Raw genomic sequence first — 18,489 nt, 5'->3', positions numbered from 1 at the left:
GTGAAGGGCCAGTCAAGCTGTGAAATGCAGCTTTTTTCCCTTCGCGCCAAACCACCTATACAGTGTATTTTATTGTACTTGTCACGTGGTTGAGCAAGCTCAAACTCAAACTCAAACTTCCAGGCCACGTACAGCGCTGTAATATTTGGCTGGCGTGTTCTTAGGAACCTGGACAACCGATCGGAAGCGTTTTCTGACTATGCTGAAAATGAGTCACAGGGCCCGTTTAACATCAAAATGCTGAGCTACAAAGCTAGCCTGCGTGTCCGCCGCCCTGCCCCTCCATCTTCCTCTACAAAATAAGGAAAGACAAATATTAAATTCAGTGCTTGTTAACCTTACCCGGGATCGTGCTGATCGAGGTATTTATTTTTATTTTCTAATATTTATTCAGTACTGTGGGCCTTTTCAGGCCTATATAGGAGAGGGCACACAAAATAAAGTAGACTTCATATTAGGTAAATAAAAAGGGAAATCTTATGCAGCCTCGTTGGTCAATGTGCAGCGGGGTCGCTGAGGATGCTTAAAATGCCCCATACATTATGCATTACTATTGGACCAGAAACATTGTAAGGCTCGATTAGATTTGCTGTTAAGCCCCGCCACGGTGGTCTAGTGGTTATGGCGCTCGACTGCTGACCCGAAGGTCGCGGGATCGAATCCCGGCCGCGGCGGCTGCATTTTCGATGGAGGCGAAAATGTTTGAGGCCCGTGTACTTAGATTTAGGTGCACGTTAAAGAACCCCAGGTGGTCGAAATTTCCGGAGCCCTCCACTACGGCGTCTCTCATAATCATATGGTGGTTTTGGGACGTTAAACCCCAGATATTATTATTATTAGATTTGCTGATAAAGGAACAGCCCTTGTAGCCAAATGAAGCAATGTCGCATCGAAGTTGCGGTTGGTCCTCTTCTTCAATGTGGCACATGTAAACGCCACCCAGCGCGTAGCTTTTTCCTCCAGGGACGTTGATTAAGTACACCAACTAAATATCTTTTCGCCAATAGCGCTGCTCTCATTTTAGCTTTATGCATCATCTCCCAATGTAAGCATTCCCTCGATAGTCTAAATATCTGTCATGCACAACACGTCCACAACACAAGGTAATATTGCGCCTCCCTAAACACATACCTCAGTATTTATAATGGGCTAAAAGCATTAAAAACCACAACTGTATTCTACAGTTCCCATTTCCTATGCCATGACGTGCCGTCGTACGTGCAAGCATAACAAACGTTTCTAGATAATGATCTCTGGCAAACGCGACGCTTCCAAATCACACGTTAAGCGAATTATTTCTCAAGTTGCCCAGATAAACAGCAACGGGGAACGAAAATTACTCGCTGTTGTTACTTTTCTTCCTCTTGATTTATCGTTAGCAGCATGAACACTCCACACTTAAGTACTACTTCTATTCCCACAAGCGCCATACTACAGCTTCAACAGTCCGGCAGGAAGCGTGTATAATTAAGGCTTCCTTTTGTTCAGCCGCATCATATGTTTAGCGGATGCTCTTCGCAAGCTTCGCAGTATTGCTGTTCCTCTTTTTCATCTGTGTGCTCTTATTTTCGCTGAAGTAACCGCTAAGCTTAATTTGCATCTCCGAGACCGGTTTTTGTACAGCGGTAAGCATACTCTTCTGCAGTGCTGGGCAGTATCGAAGATACATGTATCATAGATACTATCTTAGATACTCTATGGGTATCTTGTATCTGTATCGCGATACGTCTCGAAAAACGAGTATCTGTATCTGTATTGCCGATACATTCGATAATGTATCGTGTATCTTAAGATACAAGATACTTCTATCGCAACACAACCGTGCAAAACAATAATCGCCGGTCAAGCTCCGCTTCTCAAGCTGGTGCCACTAAGACATCTTAATAAGTCTAAGGGCAGTGACGATATTTTATTTTTACGCCAGAGTCATCCGGTGAGGACAGAATATGAGAAAGACAAGCGCGCGGACGTGTACGCCGAGCCCACGTACCTTTTGTTTTTCTCGATTTTCTTTTCTTTTTGGTTACGCCGATGCCGCGACACTTGCTCTTAGTCACTGTCCCGCGCCGCGTACTCCACAGCGTGCGGCGCCTATATGTTGAGCTGTAGCACTACAGTGTCGTTAATGAATATTCCCTCGCGTCTCGATTCATAACGAAATGTGATGCGTGTGATAATGGGGTTGCTTTGCGTTTCATGGATTTTACATATCAGCGATTTGAAGAATCTCGTGGATGTAAGTTTGACTGCATGCAATGAATTAACTTATATGCGAATAAGATTCTAACAACTTTAGCACCACTGATACTGATACTAGATCTAATAGAGCAAGCGTTTACCTAACAGAAAATATCTTGGCGTACCGTATTTTTCAATTCCTGTTACATTTATTCAAAGAATTTACGAAATCATTATTTGATTATTAGCACAAGTGCTTTCTTAGCTGTCATTTTGCATCCCATGCATTACCTTGGTCTCTGTACTGTTTGTCGGTCTGCTCACTGAAATATGTCTTTTGTAACGCGCTACCAAAATAACATCTCTGCTTTATTCTTCTGTCTGCTTTATTTGCACTACTACTTACACATTTACACATTGCCGAAACGATTTTGAAAACAAATATATAGTTATGTGGGCGTGCCTTGAGTATACAGTACAAAACATTCTGCTTACCGCTTAGGAAAATAGCGAAATTGAGTTTGCATTATAACAATGGAAAGTATTAGCAGCCACCTTAAAATTGTTAGGAAGGGTATTCAAGAAACCTTGTTTTACTGAATGCTGCGTTTTACTCGTGAGCGTCCCAACGAGCCATTTCAGGCAATTTTCCATAGGCACTGAATTTTCTATTGTCTCAACAGGTAAGTTGACGATACTTCATGCTCATAGCTAATAAAGGCGCCGTCTATATTGTGCTTCTGCACTCATTTAATGTTATGGGGGCGCACGGCGGCTGTGAGCGCGTAGAAGACGACGACGATCGCGTGTGCGCTCGTGTCATGCGGCATGGGCATAAGGGCATATTTATGAATGAAATGGCAGACGCGCTAGCCAGGTCATCATTGAATGGCCCGGTAATTCAGGTATTGCCCGCATCCAAATTCATTACAGGTGCTAGATTTAGGAGGAAAATGATGTTAGATGAATTTTCCGCACCGTCATTAACGACCATATTAGAATTCCAGCATTTAAATCATCAGTGGAATAGTAAAGTATGTCAATCACGAGCAATAGAAGTCGCAATCACAAGACTACGTTGTCAAACTCCCTATCTAAATTTTTATCTACACAGAGCTGGTCTGGCAGCATCGCCTAATTGTCCTTTTTGCGGAATACATGAGACAACGAAGCACTTTCTCATTTCCTGCAAGAGGTACTCTACCTTGCGCAAAAATACCTTTGGTGTTGTTTTCCGTCTGCTTAGATTAGAATTAAATGAACAAAATGTACTGTCTTTTGGGGCTTTTTCTCTGGGCCACAGTGACGGGAAGATTGCTGATGCATTGCAGGAGTTTCTTAAAGGTTCAAAAAGATTCAGATTGTAAAATTTACCTTTCCAAAATATTATTTCTATTTTTCCCCAAAATTATCGGTTTTATTGATTCAATTCTATTCTATATTATTAATAGTAGTATAATTTTAACTCTAATTCATTTATACTTCTTTCGTATTAATTAAACAAAGTTTGAACTTCAATTTCAATTTTTCCTTTAAAAACTAACCGGTTCTTGGCCAATCCCCCAGTGTGGGTATGAGCCACAGCTTCCAGGCTCTACTCTACTACTACTCTACTGGCAGCGGGCAGTTGCGGCCGAGGCTTGGACCAGTAAAGATGTGTCTCTTCGGGGCTCGGCCTCATCTCTTAAGGGTTGAGGGCTAGATGCAGCCGCAAAACCCTACATCTGGCGCCCAACGGGTAGGACCCCGCCCCGACATGTTCTGCCCGATCGACGTAAACCGGGTCCCAGCAGCTCCTGATTTCGGCCCCCTGCACGGCCATATCGCCTTCGCGGAGCTATGGGCGCTGAAACGGGCGTTCCTGGACATGGCCGCCTACGGGGTCTACGACTTGGTTCTTCTACATCAGCCGGTCGAGACCCTCGTGTGCCTATGCCTTTCCGGAAAAATGACTCCCGACGAGCAGCGGCGTGCCATCATCGCCCTGGAGCGCCTCGGTGCTTACTTCGGCGTTCCGCTCCCCGTGCAGGTCAAGGAGGCTCTGGCGCGCTCGTGTGGCGAGGCGGCACTTAAGGCCGACAACGAAAGCGCCGACGACGCGTGCGCTGACGAGGTCCGCGTCGAAGCTCGAGCGAGCTTGTGCGGCGGGCCGGCACCGCCGGACGACAAGCGCCGCCCCGGCGACGCATCGTCCGCCAACGACAGTACAGAGCCCCGGCACGGTGAGGCGAACACGGTGTTGGACGACGCGCTTTCTGGGGACACGGCCGGTGACTGCGACGACCTTGAAACAGAGGTAAAAAAGTCCCGGGATGACGATGCGGCAGCCGTGAAGAAAAGGAAGAAGAAAAAGGAAAAGAAAAAGAAAGGCCACGGCGAACGGCGCGGTAATGTAGACGCTGCGGACAACGTAAGCGACGAGAAATACGCGGGCGTTGACGAGATGATCGTTCGCGACGCAGATGGTGACTGCCAGGACGGTGAAGAAGAGATCGACGAGCTTCAGCACTACGAAGAGCAGGTCGGGGACTCACGCCTGGTGACACAAAGGTCGAAGAGTCCCGGGATGATCAGACTGCGGTCGTGAAGGAAGACAAGACGAATAAGCGAACGAAACAGCAGCAGAACGAACACAGAGACAAGCGGCCATGTGGGACAAGCGCGTCGGGCGAGGAGAGGGAGCCGAGGAAGCGAACGGTCGCCGGCGAGAAGGAAGACGATAAGGACGACGCCAACGCTCGCGAGGCCAACCGTGAAAGTGACGACACCGACAACGACAGGGACACTGACAACGACAATTACAAAGACACCGACAAGAAGGACAAGAAGGACACGACAAGGACAAGAACGACGAGCGTGTGCGCTCGTGTCACGCGGCAGCCGCTGGCAGCGGGCAGTTTCGGCCGAGGCTTGGACCAGTAAAGATGTGTCTCTTCGGGTCTCTGCCTCATCTCTTAAGGGTTCAGGGCTAGATGCAGCCGCAAAACCCTACAATGTGAATGTTTGATACAGAACCACCTCTCTATTTTACTTATATTTGTTTGCCTGTTTCAGGCCTTCTTAAATATTTTTTGTATCACTAGTCGCCACGTAATTGCAGCTATAAGCGGCCATAGCGCGAATAGCGGCGGTGTCCTACGACGCTTTGTGCAACTATACAAAGACTTCTGAGACGTTTCTGTGTTGCACATGTTCTCTCGTTGAAGAAAAATTGCTAAAAAATTGTACGTTAGTCAGTATATCAACAAAGAATCCTTTACACCAGCGGATAAGTAGAATATGAAATTCATTGCAGTTTTACGTCATCTACGTATACACCAGGGGTCTCAAACTCGGCTTATAGCCAGCGGGCCGCAGTCGCGAAATTTAGTTCCAAAGGGCCGGGACAGGAAGATGGTGGGATCGGGGGTCTGTGAGAGCTTGAACAAAATGATGTCGCCATTTGAAAGGAGGTCTTTCCCATATCTCATAGGTCGTTTCTGAAGGGTATTTGGAGTCAAGACTCGAGAAACATCGACACCGATGTACGCAACAAGTGAAATCTGGACGTGGATTCTGAAATATAGAGTTTTTGTTCCACGGTTATGTTTCAGCACATGGTGACCACCGTTCGTAACAAAAGGAATGCTTAAAACCAGTCATGTTTGTGTAGACGAACATATTAAGAAAATAAAAACAAATGGCACGAAGACGGTCATGTGTGCGGGCCGGGCCACTAGCAAAAGGTCTCAAACCCTTAGAATACACCATGCCCCCCCCCCCCCCCCCAAGAAAAAATGTTGCTACCAGCGTTATTGCTAATGTAGACCTGTCCGGATATACGGTATTGCGCAAACTGTCTTTTACGGACAAGGTAAAAGTCCACACCGGTATTTGCGCCGTGGTGCAAAGGCCTGTTATTGAATTTATTTTGATTATATGGCAACCAGCTAGTTCGTCGGCAAGCTGAGCAGCGACTCCCACCAATTGCAAAAATGGCAAGCAAGAACCACTGTCAGCGAAGTGTATAAAGAGTTGTCCTGTGAAGAAGCTAAAACAAACCGCAATAAGTTGTTTTGGAGAAGGAAGCTAATGTACTTTGAGCAAGAAGGGCAGAACTTTTGAGATACTAACAGACATTTCATTCAAATGAAACAAAATAGGTCACAGTTAGGAAATTTTCAAGCAGACATTTTCATGCATATAGGCGTTTGCTGCTACATTATATGGATCTAAAATAACAAATTTGATAATGTATCGAAGTATCTTAAGATACAATTCCCGAGTATCGTATCGGATACAATTATTGCGGCGGTATCTTGTATCTGTATCTCCAATACTTCTTGCCTGAGTATCTTGTATCTTATCGCGATACAATTTTAAAGTATCTTTGCCCAGCCCTGCTCTTCTGTCATTAGCGGCATAACGGTACTCATTCAAGGCTTCATATCCTCAATTCATCGAGGCCTACCCTGCAGACGTAATTGTCCCATGTCTTCGTGCAGTAGTTTTCTTACTGTTTTTTTTTTCATTTTTGTTTTTATATTTTATGAGCACGATACTTCCGTCAGAGCCCGTACGAAGCACTTTAGCGTTTATTTCACGCTATTCTTAATCATGCCACACAATGAGGATAATATTTAAATGTAAGAAAAAGTGGTAAGTAAGCGCGAAGCGGGGTATAATTGGTGACCTTAGAAGACACGAGCGACTGGGTAAATCATGGAAGTGAGGAGCATAAACGACTGGTAAGCTGTCGCAAGTTGTCGGACTAAGCTGTGCTTTTTGTTGTCATGCTGCTGTTCGAAGAATTTTTGTTATTCTTACGCTCATTCAGCTTTTTTACCCACGCGCAACACGCCTCTAGCATTAATACGTAAATATTTGATGTCTAAGAGCATTCATTCGAATAAAGAAGGGAATTTAAATGGCCACACAAGCGTTGTTATACCGTTTAGAGCATGAATGCGGGCGGTGGAAAATGCGCTCGTCTTCGGTAGTTGCACTTTAAAGTAACACCTGCGCGGTTACAACAGTGACCGAACTAGAACAAATAAAACTAAATGGCTGTTGCCAACTTCGAGTTTTTTTAGGAGACCCTAGCAGAACTCATATAAATATATGTTCATTTAATATGTGCTACGCGAATGTGAACATAAAGTGGCAGGAAAATACAAACACGGCTTTTCCGCTGTTATGATTCAAGCATGTACCGTTCGTCACGCAGAGTTTATAAAATGAAGGCGTGGAATAGAGCACTGCACGGGCCGGAGTTTACGGCCCGGGCCCGGCCCGAGCCCGCTTTATGAAGCCCGATGCCAGCCCGGACCCGTGGTTCCAAGCGCGGGCCCGGGCCGGGCCCGGGCGTACATGACCGAACCCAGCCCGAGCCCGGCCCCGGCCCGTGGTTCCAAGCCCGTGCCCGGGCGCTCATTACTAAACTAATCCAGGGCGCGCTTGTTCATGACCAGACACGACCCGGGCCCGCTAGAGGATTTAGTTGTTGATGATGATTATTAATGATGCCGTGCGCTTTCTAGCGGGCGATCGGACGGAAAATCCTGTGTGTACATGCATTGAAATGTTGCTTTGCCTGCGGTGGTAGCTCAGCGGTTAATCTGTTTCGCTGTTAAGTCCTAGGACGCGGGTGCGATTCCCGCGGCCACGGCGGCCGCAATTTGATGGGGGCGAAATGCAAGAACACCCGTCTATATACTTATCTTCAGGTGCACGTTAGAGAACTCAAGGTGGCCGAAATTAATCCGATGCCACTACGGCGTGCCTCGTAATCATATCGTGGTTTTGGCACGTAATACCAAGGAATGTAAATGAAAGACACCGTATGTGGCAACCTAGAATAAAAGACCGAAATCTTTATTCCTTCCATGGGAACAACCGTGATCTAGCCCATTGTTAGTGCTGTTAATATATATATATATATTAGAGAACCACGGCACTCAGTTCGTCGAGTTCTCGACGGGGGTGGTATATGAAATCTCTCTGACGTGACGGAAAGTATACATCGGCCAAACGGGCCGGTGTATAAATGAACGACTAAGGGAACACCAGCTTTCGATAAAGAACGGACAAGGCTCTAATTTGCCTATTCACTGCAGCGCATGCCCGTCGGCTGCCTGTGGCAAACCGTGCCAGCCTTTGCTGGCAACAACAAAAATCTTGAGGCGTAGTCAGAACCAGTTGGCACGTGAGCTTGCCGAGGCTTTCTTCATCAAGAAAAAAAGAGACATTTGCGTCAGTGATAGCTACATAACATTGTACAATAATGAAAGCAGGTTCCTCGCATGCGCATAGATGATTTTGCGGTTTGTGTCGTATAAATGTGCGTTTTGTTGTTCAATACAATTCAGCCGCGAGTCTGCGCCCGTCTTCGTTCACTTCCTTGTCCTTGTTTACTTTGCGCAGCACCTTGTTTTATGATGTACGACCGACTCGCCCAGCAACATGCATTAGAAAAGACATGTAAAAGGTTCAGATGACTTTGGTGAAATAAATGGTACTGGTACAAATGGGATTCACAATAGAATAATGCTTACGTCATTTTATTGCGTTTATGTATTTTGCGGCTCTGTTGTCCGTTAACTACTACTTGTGTCCACGTGTGCATACATCGGTTAAACAGGATTAATACTCACGTAAAGCACAAAGAACACAGCCTCTACAACGCTACAAATCCGGGCTCTAAAGTTGCCCAGGGGGCGTGCGAATAACCATGGAAAAATCTCCGAGTTTCTTTTAACTTACAGCCTAAGACGACTCGAAGGCAAAAGCCATATTTATCTTCTCGGCCGAAATAATGATGCCCGCCACCCTCCCCCCCCCCCTTACAGCTTCCTGCGCGCAATGTGGTTAATCCATTGCCCACTTTTGACCGACCGCCGACCTTTGACCAAACGCCGATGTCATGGCGGAACATCATCATGTGACGTCACTTTATGTATCGTCATAAAGACGACATGATGACGTCCTAAATTTTGAGAATACGTCATACGGGTAATTCATCACGTGATGATCATTTTCGACAAAACTCGTATTGACGCCGACACCAAGGGAAGCTGAGGCCGCCAACGGTCAATTTACGTCTGTGATGAGGTATCTACGCCTATGGCTTTATTAGTAACAGAATCAGAAAAAAGAAAAGGGAACGCGCAAAAAACACCTCAACAAACAATATCGGGCAGATCCCACGCACTGTGGGAACCGATGTACGTAATGCGAAGGAATCAGCGAGGAGCTGGTGTGAGGGATGGGGTCAGGTGGCTCTCGTATCGGTCGCTGGCTCGCGCCATCGCCCACATAGCCGATGTTTTCCAGTGAGGAGAACGCATTTTTACAAGAACATAGGCTTATTTCATCAGAATAATTTCATCCAATCCATTGAACTTCACCTAATTTTACATTTTTGTGCAAATGTCTTCGGCACAGAGGACAAGCGCCGAAATGGCGCTTGTCCTCTGCTGTCTGTGTTCTTCTCCGTCCTGCACGTAATTTGTGCTCTGAAGTACACAGTGAGAAGGATGATGCGCTTCATCGCATTTGCTCAGCACTGAGCACCATGTTGGTTTTAAAAGAAAAGAACTTGTAGCCTCGCTATAGAAAGAAAGACAACAGATGAGATAATCCCCAAAACAAAATTTCTATTCTTAATTGCTACAGACACGCCTGAAAAAAAATTTCAATTCACCGAAGTTCTTATGGTCGTTAACACGCATTCCATTCAAACACACGTATTAAATAACGGCTGCACGGCGCCAGTTAAAATCTTCGTTCAGCGGGATTCAAGAGGGTTTGTTCCGAAGAGCAAGAAACAGCCGTAAGCGCGAAGTGAGGTATAAAGTGCCTGTTAAGCAAACCAGGGAATAAAAAGAAAGCTATACCATCTTGCGAGTTGCTGCATAGGGCAGGTACTTTCCAGGGCAAATGGAGCGCAATCACGCGTACGTTGTGAAGTAGCTAAGTAGGTGCGCAAATGTGCATAACATTCGCATAGGTTCGAGATAAACTAACAGTCATACCTGAGGAGATCGCTGCCTCATTAAGACGATAGCGTTGTCTCAGCTTACATTTTACGGACAACACGTCTTAGGTGTGCAAGAGCGAGGTAACTTCTCTTGTAGACATTGGACAGAAGCCGGTAATCTTCCAGGAAAAAATGACCTTGCTGGAGTTTTGTTCATATTTTTATGTGTGTTTGGAAAAGTGGCAGATTTTGTTTCCATAAATTTACCGCTTCACCAAAAGGAATTGGAAAGAAACAGAAGGGGAAAGAAAGCACGAAGTAACTTACCGAAGGCGCGCGTTGAGTTTACAGTCGAAGACTAATCGAATATGGCCTTCTTATTTTCATATTCAGCCCGAGGCAGCATTGTGCGATCCCAGCGTACGTGCTGGCCATGACGCCATAGTAGGCAGAGAAAGCTTCGTTTAAAACTGTTCTATGCATGAGCACGATTTCGCAATTTGTTACCGCATTTCTCCACGGAGTCTCCGGTTCAAGTTACGAAAGGTAGTTGTGCAATATGGCCATTAAGTTACCATGGGGATACCGAGTAGCACAATGGCTTGCCATATCTTCGTGCTTGCGGCTTTAAGCATTCTTGTTGCTCAATTCGCTATACAGTGCCTGAATGTCGTGCAGTGCCACTTTTCCGAAAGCTAAAGAAAATGAGTAACCAATGCATGTTTCTGTACTAATGACACAAGGTGATGTTGAAACAGATCGATTTGCCAAGTCACAAAGCTTTCTAAAGTAACTAGGAGAAGGACATTTCGTACATCAGCGTACCAGCTATTATTACGATACCGGTCGACCCAATAATTTTACAACCTCTCGTATTGCCAGGATTTCAGAGTAATCGTTGTAAGGAACATCGTGCAACTTCCTACATGACCAGGCGATGTTCGGTAATCCCGGCAATGCGTGATTTGCTTGCATGTAATATTTAGCAAATACGACGATCGTACAACACAAACCGCGCCAGCACATAATATTAGGCAGCTCTTGGATCACTATTTCGTAACATAGCCTATTTCAACTGCAGCCAGCCATTCTAAATGCAGTGAGCACCTAATCATTATTGCATACATTTTTTCAGGGCATATTGGCATGTTTCTGCACGGATTTATCTCTAACGATGGCGCTGAAAATTAGGTTGTACACGTGTGATGCCATTGTGTGTTTAAGATACTGAGTGCACTTTGCTCTGGTCTCTTTTAATTTTAGTCTGAGGGCCACCGCTTCTCGTCACGCAGGTTATTCGTGATGTCATTTCACCCGTTTATGGGATCGGGTCATTTTTGGCGAATATGTCCGCACCCTTCGACAGCACCCTTCGCCGCTCATAGTCAACTTTTTGCAGCAGTGGCGCGTCTTCCAGACACTTCGTAAAACACCGTAACACATATGTCCCATGCCGCATCGAGTCACCATTTCATAACTACAGACAGCTGAGATGGTTTGTAGATATTAATAATATAAGAAAGTCAGGCATAATCTCGCGGATACAAGTGTTGGCAAACAATCAAGGTCATTTGTGTTGTCTTTTTCACTTTAATTATTGTTTCCATATTTTCTAGCGTTACCTTTTTCTCAAGATACAAACCCTGATGTCGATTAGCCTGTCATGGGTTCCTTGCCCCGCCACGGTGGTCTAGTGGTTATGGCGCTCTACTACTGACCCGAAGGTCGCGGGATCGAATCCCGGCCGCGGCGGCTGCATTTTCTATGGAGGCGAAAATGTCTGAGGCCCGTGTACTTGGATTTAGGTGCACGTTAAAGAACCCCAGGTGGTCAAAATTTCCGGAGCCCTCCACTACGGCGTCTCTCATAATCATATCGTGGTTTTGGGACGTTAAACCCCAGATATTATTATTATGTCATGGGTTCCAGAGTGCTTACAAAAAAAAACTTACAAGGTCCCTTACGCATTCGTCCAAGACGACTTGAAGGTAGTGATGCAGAACTATCGATGGTACTATCGATACTATCGATAGCAGCGTCACTATCGAACTATCGATAGTAAAATATACTATCGATAGTGCTATCGATAGTAAGTACTATCGATAGTTTAAAATCAACAGCGCGGTCTCATTGCAGAATAAATTTGGTTCCCCGCGCGCGTGGTACATAGTGGAGCCGGAGGGGCAGGCTGGAGGGCAAAAAAATTTGACATGATTGCGTTCTTCACCAGAGTGCTCCGCTGACACATGGTCATAAAGTCAAACTATTCAGCTGTAGCGGAAAGGAAGCCGTTACATGGGGTGGAACTGCGCGGTTTCAGTTTTATATTGCATTTGATGATTTCAAAATAAAAAAAATGATCAAGAACTAAGTTTTTTAACTGTAAGATGTAACTGTTTGCTTTTAAATAATAATTTATTGATGGACATATGCCGCCATTTTAACTGCGCAAATAATTTCTCTCGATAAAAGTTTCCTCATAAATTAAGCGAAGCTGACAGTAGGCTATGGCGAATATTTTGGCAATTTGGCCAGCCAATAACATCATTATTCGCACCATTATTTATAGTTTGTCACGTGGTTGTGACGGTGAAGAATACTGCATGAAGACTGGGAAATACGAAGCTCTTTTTTTGATCGAACTTGTGCCCAGAAAATCAAAACTCAGAATACAAGCGATACACGCCGCGCACTGATTGCGGCCAGAACAGTCGCCAGCCGTCGAGTAATCTGATAATCGGTGGAACGCTTCGTCTTTTATACATCAGTTATCAAATCCTCCAGCGTTATCGCTGGTGCTCGCGTAAGCTCTCCAATAAACTTGAATATTCGCGTCCGGCGCGTAACCTTTAAATGTCAAACAATCGCAAAACTTCTCAAACATTGCGGCGCAGACTGCGTCAAATGCAGCTAACAGTCTGTGGGTGAAACCCGAATACATCAAAACAAAGCAATAAACACGCGTGGCAGTAATATCGCTAGTAATATTACCGATGATACTACCGATTCAACTATCGATAGTTTATCGATAGTAGTACTATCGATAGCTTGTTTACACTATCGATAGTTTCAAAGAAACTATCGATACTATCGATAGTCAATTTACCGATAGTTTTGCATCACTACTTCAAGGCGACGGCCATCTGCTTGATTTTCTTCTCAGTCGATGTGTTGAACCTCCTCCGCAATCCTTCTAAAGCTTTCTACTCCTCTGCTGCTTTTGCACCGTCTTTGTCATCGTAAATAATCTGCTAATGCACAAAAATAAAAATAAGTGCGATGAAATGTTCATCAGACCAGCCCAAAGTGAATGTTCTTGTTCACTGTGACCATGATGTAGCCCAGTGGTTCTGAGCCATAAATGTTTCGTCGACCCATTGTGGGACGGTGCAAGTGATGGGGGACCTCTCTGTTAGTCAGAGCATAGCGGGGGGGACATAAATTAACACAACAGGGAGCGTGCAATAGGTGCCTATTATTTCTGCGTGGCAAACAATGGTCGAAATAGTGCACCGCCAATTCGATCTCAACAGCTTGTCACTAAGTACTGTGGCCTGCCGGCACATTCACACCGTTTGTAGCTATGTTTGCTCTTCAAAAATGCAAGCCTACAAAAAGTATGGCCGCGTGCGTATGCCGTAGAAAACTGCAATAAAACCTTCACAGCCATGTCATGATGAAGGAAAAATGTAAGTCAGCTCCGACGCCATGCAGTCGCGTTATGTGGCGAAGCGTACCAAATATGAGAAGGGGCCGCCGTCATGGGACACACCGTGCCACCAAAAAGATGGCTGATCCCTCTGTCATAGGAATCGGCATAACACGAAAGTGAAACGTGTCATCACAGGGGTAGTTGATTGTTTATACGCCTTGTGCACCGCCTATAGGGGCGCCACTGATAGCCACCTAGCGGGCGCCGCCGACAGTACGTGCGGGAAGCCGAGCAGACGACAGCGCTTTGCACAGCTTTGCTGTGAGGAGATGAATGAAGTTCGCGGCTGCTATTTCCCCTTCGTGCGGGTGCCAGACAGCTAATTCTGCACTGGCAGCTGCAGGAAAGGCGCGGGCCTCTACAAAAGTGGACTTGTGCGCGATGTTTGTCACGAACGAGCGCTTAACTAAGCGCACGTCGCCGATTTCGAACCACGGCATGAAAGCCTGGCGCCGACGGTTCGTGCGCGACAGAGCGCGCGCATCGAAAAAACAAGTATAAAAAGGCGCCGGGAGCGCGCCCGCTCGCCTCTTACCCTCTCCGCAGAAGACGCCACCGACACAGCCAACGAACGCGAAAGATCGGGATATTCGAGAAAGCAAAGCCGAGCCAGCGGCGCCGTCTGATTCCGCAGACGAATCGGTGAGAGGATCTCGCCCTTTCTCTAGCTTTCGCTGTGCTACGCACAGACGAATCATACGCACCTTCCCGAACCCAGGCGCTAGCCGATACAGGCAATGCAAGCGCAGCAAGCGCGCGGGGGCAGAGTCAGTCAGTGAGTAGTTAGTCGTCGAAGAAGTTATGACGTTCTAGTGATAGCATCGTTCGCTCGACCGCAAGAGACGTGTTGTTTGATGATCTAGTGCTGTGAGTTAAGTATCAAGAGATGACAGTGACAAGTTTTGAAGAGGGTCGCCGAGAAGACATGTAAATGAGCGACTGCGAAGGAGAACGAACGTCCGCGTGGAGTGAATCGTCATGCCGGTGAATATCAAAGGTGCGTCGCGCAGACCAGCGTAACAAGATCCAGCTATGAGGTGCAGCTCGTGGTGAACATCCGCTTTGTTTGTTTACAAAGGTGACGTCTCAATCACTTCTTGTTCTTTCTGAAGTCAACGATTGCTGCATTTCTGTTTCTGTAAATAATAAATATAGAACTTAGCTCGTAATAGCGCGGTACATGTACCGCGCATGTACCGCGCTAATAGCGCGGTACATGTACCGCGCTAGTACAAGCTAAGTTCATAGATGACCAACTCGCCCGCGCTACAACTAAAATATAGAACGTTTGAGCGAAGTGCCCTGCATGGCGGTCGAACCGAACCAACGCATGCTCAGGCTGATAACGTTGGTCGTCTACCAGTGTCAACATGATCGAGTGCGTCCAGCGAGCACCGATATGGCAGAACGAAAGCATTCGAACAAGAAGCGATGTGTTAAACCCCACAATGACGAAGCGGCTCGTCTTTGCCAACGAACAGCGGCGATCCATTGCTTCCGTCGCTCTTGCTCAGGAGGCCTTGCGGTAAGTGAGTAAAACCGTGTTCCGGGCGCGTTTTTGTAGGTGTTTGAGCATTTCACTCCACAGCAATTGTTATTCGACATCCCCTTGAAGTTTCGGCCACCACACATACGACGAGCGTTGCTTATTTCACTACGGAAACGTGAACAACGCGGAAACACACGTCCAACGACGTAGGAAACCACGGCGGCCGTCTGCTTGCTTTCCCGAGAGCAATGATTGAGTTCGCCGCCTATGGCGCTTCCGTCGGCGCGCACTAGGCGTATAGTGCATTGGTACATGAGAGCTCGTACAATGTCTGCTGTTGTGTGGCATACATAGCACCGCTTCATGTGGACGCACTCACGTTGACAGCTAGTGGCACATCTCCGTACCGACCAAAAATTACACCATTTCCCGCTAAAGGGGACCATGAGGCGATGTGAAGCCGGCGCGCTTGCACGATCGCGTTCCGTTGGCGTTCTTTGGGCATGCTACCGACCTCGCGTCGTGGAACGCGAAGAGGAACGCTACGCGCGTCTTGTCTTCCCTCTAGCCTGGCCACTAATTCTCACAGGGCGAGCGGTGAACGCGGTCGGCAGGCGTGCGAGAGGGGGGCAGCGTAGGAGAGGGGGAGGGGACGCGCATGCGCTGGTGCTCATAGCGGCGCTGCGCAGGAGAGAATTTCGGTATGTCTAGCCCGCGTTTTAGAGGAAGAGCGGAGAGGAGGAGGGGAGAGGGGTGAGTGGAGAGGGTATGCGCTTGCGCAGTAAGGGTGGTCGAAGCCGCAAACCACCGCCAACACCACCGGATTGAACTCCGCTAGAACGATGCCGCAAAAATGGTGTACAGAAAGCATTCGTCACGTTAACATTACCGGACACCTACTCAATTCTCATCGCATCTAGAGACTTCTAAAGTATTACATCGCCTCGGGCGAATACGTTACGGCTAACACACACGGCATCTCCACTGGCGGCATCGGTAGACAAAAATTAAAAAATAAATTCTTATGCCGAACCCTTATTTTACAATTATTTTATCAACGTCAGTGGAAGCACGATGGGGTGTTTATAGAAGTAATGGAAACTAGGCGAGTTGGTAGGTATTCAATATATGGTGAGTTGCGTGTGCATGGAGCATACAAAGACGAAAGGAAGCGCTTGTTTCAGAGCTTGTTCTTCTATTTTCTTTTGTCCTTGTTCTATGCGCTCTCAAATCATCCCATATTGAAGGGTGTGTTTAGTTCCTGCCTTTCCCTGCCTTACTTGATGAGCCAGTTACCTGAAAATAAATGTTACACTTTTCTTTGTTTGCACGAAGTATTGTCGCAAGCTTCCTTCCGTACCTTTATTTCATGAAGCCGTGAACCTAAGAGTAATCTTGATTTTGTGTCATCATGACGTTGTCGGTATTCCTGTCTTTTGCATTCTGCCTTCTTGCCATCAGAAAAAAATAATAGAGATATGAATGTCCCATACAGCGTTTAAAACAGTATGTGCATATGGCGCAGCGTTTTCCGGATATCCAGGCATAGAGTCTCTCCTCGGAATTTTTTGTGAATGCGTGCGTGCGCGCGCGCGCGCGTGTGTGTGTGTGTGTCTGTGTGTGCGTGCGTGCGTGTGTGTGTCTGTGTATGCGTGCGTGCGTGTGCGTGTGTGTGCGTGCGCGCGCGCGCTCAGTTTCAGGGCGCTCAGTTTTTTAACTGAGCACCTTCAATTAGACTCGCAGGTACAAGCTTAATTTGAAGAATTAACAGCGTAGGACAAAACGACGACGAGAGGACACGAAATGCGTTTGTGTCCTCCCGTCTTCGTCCTGTCCTGCGCTGTTACATCCTTGAAATTTAACTGCTTGTCTACGATGTGCGGCCTCAAAATTTACTCCTACCATTGTTTTTGATTGACGCGGCAGCTCTGTTGAGTTGAAAATGCACTAGAACTTTAACGTGGTGTTTCAGCTACCTTGCATACAACACAGGGGCTCTATCCATTCGTACATTCATGCAAGATTTAAAATTTACCTGTCCAAACGATCGCTTGTCTACGTGCGATGGACAGTACTTTCTGATAGCTCCTTCTTCCCTTGTACATCTTTCTTTCATTCCCTTAATCCCTTTCTCACGTGCAGGGTAGGAAATCGTACGCGAGTTTACCTGACTTCCCTGCATTTCCTTTTTTCCTCCTTCTCCTCTACATTTTCTGAAAAAGCTGGTCTCAACTGTTGGTATACGTGTCACTGTATGCTGCCATATGTTTCGTGCACCTGTTTGTGGGTGTATTACACATATGCGCTACGTGCTTGGATATATAGAGTATCTATTTTTCGCGAGGCTGGCCTTATTCATAAGATATTTACATGGCACCACGAGAGGCGCATCACACGTAAACAAACAAGTTGAATTAGTGCATAAAGTCTAATGAGGAATGGTGGAATGGTGCTTGTATGCACCCTTATAAGTCCGGAGGGTAACCGGAACGGTGATCGACTACTCTGATGTGGCGAAGGCGTGATTGTGGTAGGCGCGCGCACGACCACTGCAAGTGTGTCAAGTCCACTTCAGTTCAGTGTCACAAAAGGGGCAAGTGGTTCCGTACGCTGCCAGGAAGTGTTCCGGCCAGCGGGTGGTCACTGCCGACGTAAGCGCCACCTCCTTTAAGTGATTAAATCGAGCAGCGAGGTCGGAACCACGCCCTCGTGTGTGTGCTCGTCTTGTGCGCCGGAGACATTCCTTTTGCCGCAGTTATCTGCGGGAAATTGTGGCAGCTGGTAAAATATGACATATATAGAGTATGACTATAGATATAACGCCAGTCAAACGCATACCGTGTCTGACAGCCTATACAGTTCACTTTCTACATGCACTTTGTTGCACTCCGCTTCGACAAAGGCTGCTTGTCTTTCTGCCTCTCAAAGAAACACTCACGAAGCAGATCACGGTCGAAATTTCCTCTTTTGCCGCTCTCACGCGTAAACATGATATTTTAACACAACGGTGACTTTACACCCGGGATGTAATAACCATGCCTTCCCACCGGAATCATTTCCGTTTTTAAGGTCATCACGTCTTTTTTGTTTTGTTTTGTTTTGTTTTTGCTGTGCGTGACGAGCCCAGCTCGTACGCTGAGCAACGTATGAGCA

Source organism: Rhipicephalus sanguineus, chromosome 3, assembly GCF_013339695.2.
Source record: "Rhipicephalus sanguineus isolate Rsan-2018 chromosome 3, BIME_Rsan_1.4, whole genome shotgun sequence".
Classification (NCBI taxonomy): domain Eukaryota; kingdom Metazoa; phylum Arthropoda; class Arachnida; order Ixodida; family Ixodidae; genus Rhipicephalus; species Rhipicephalus sanguineus.
The sequence above is the reverse complement of the archived record's forward strand: the minus strand, read 5'-3'. Positions refer to the sequence as shown.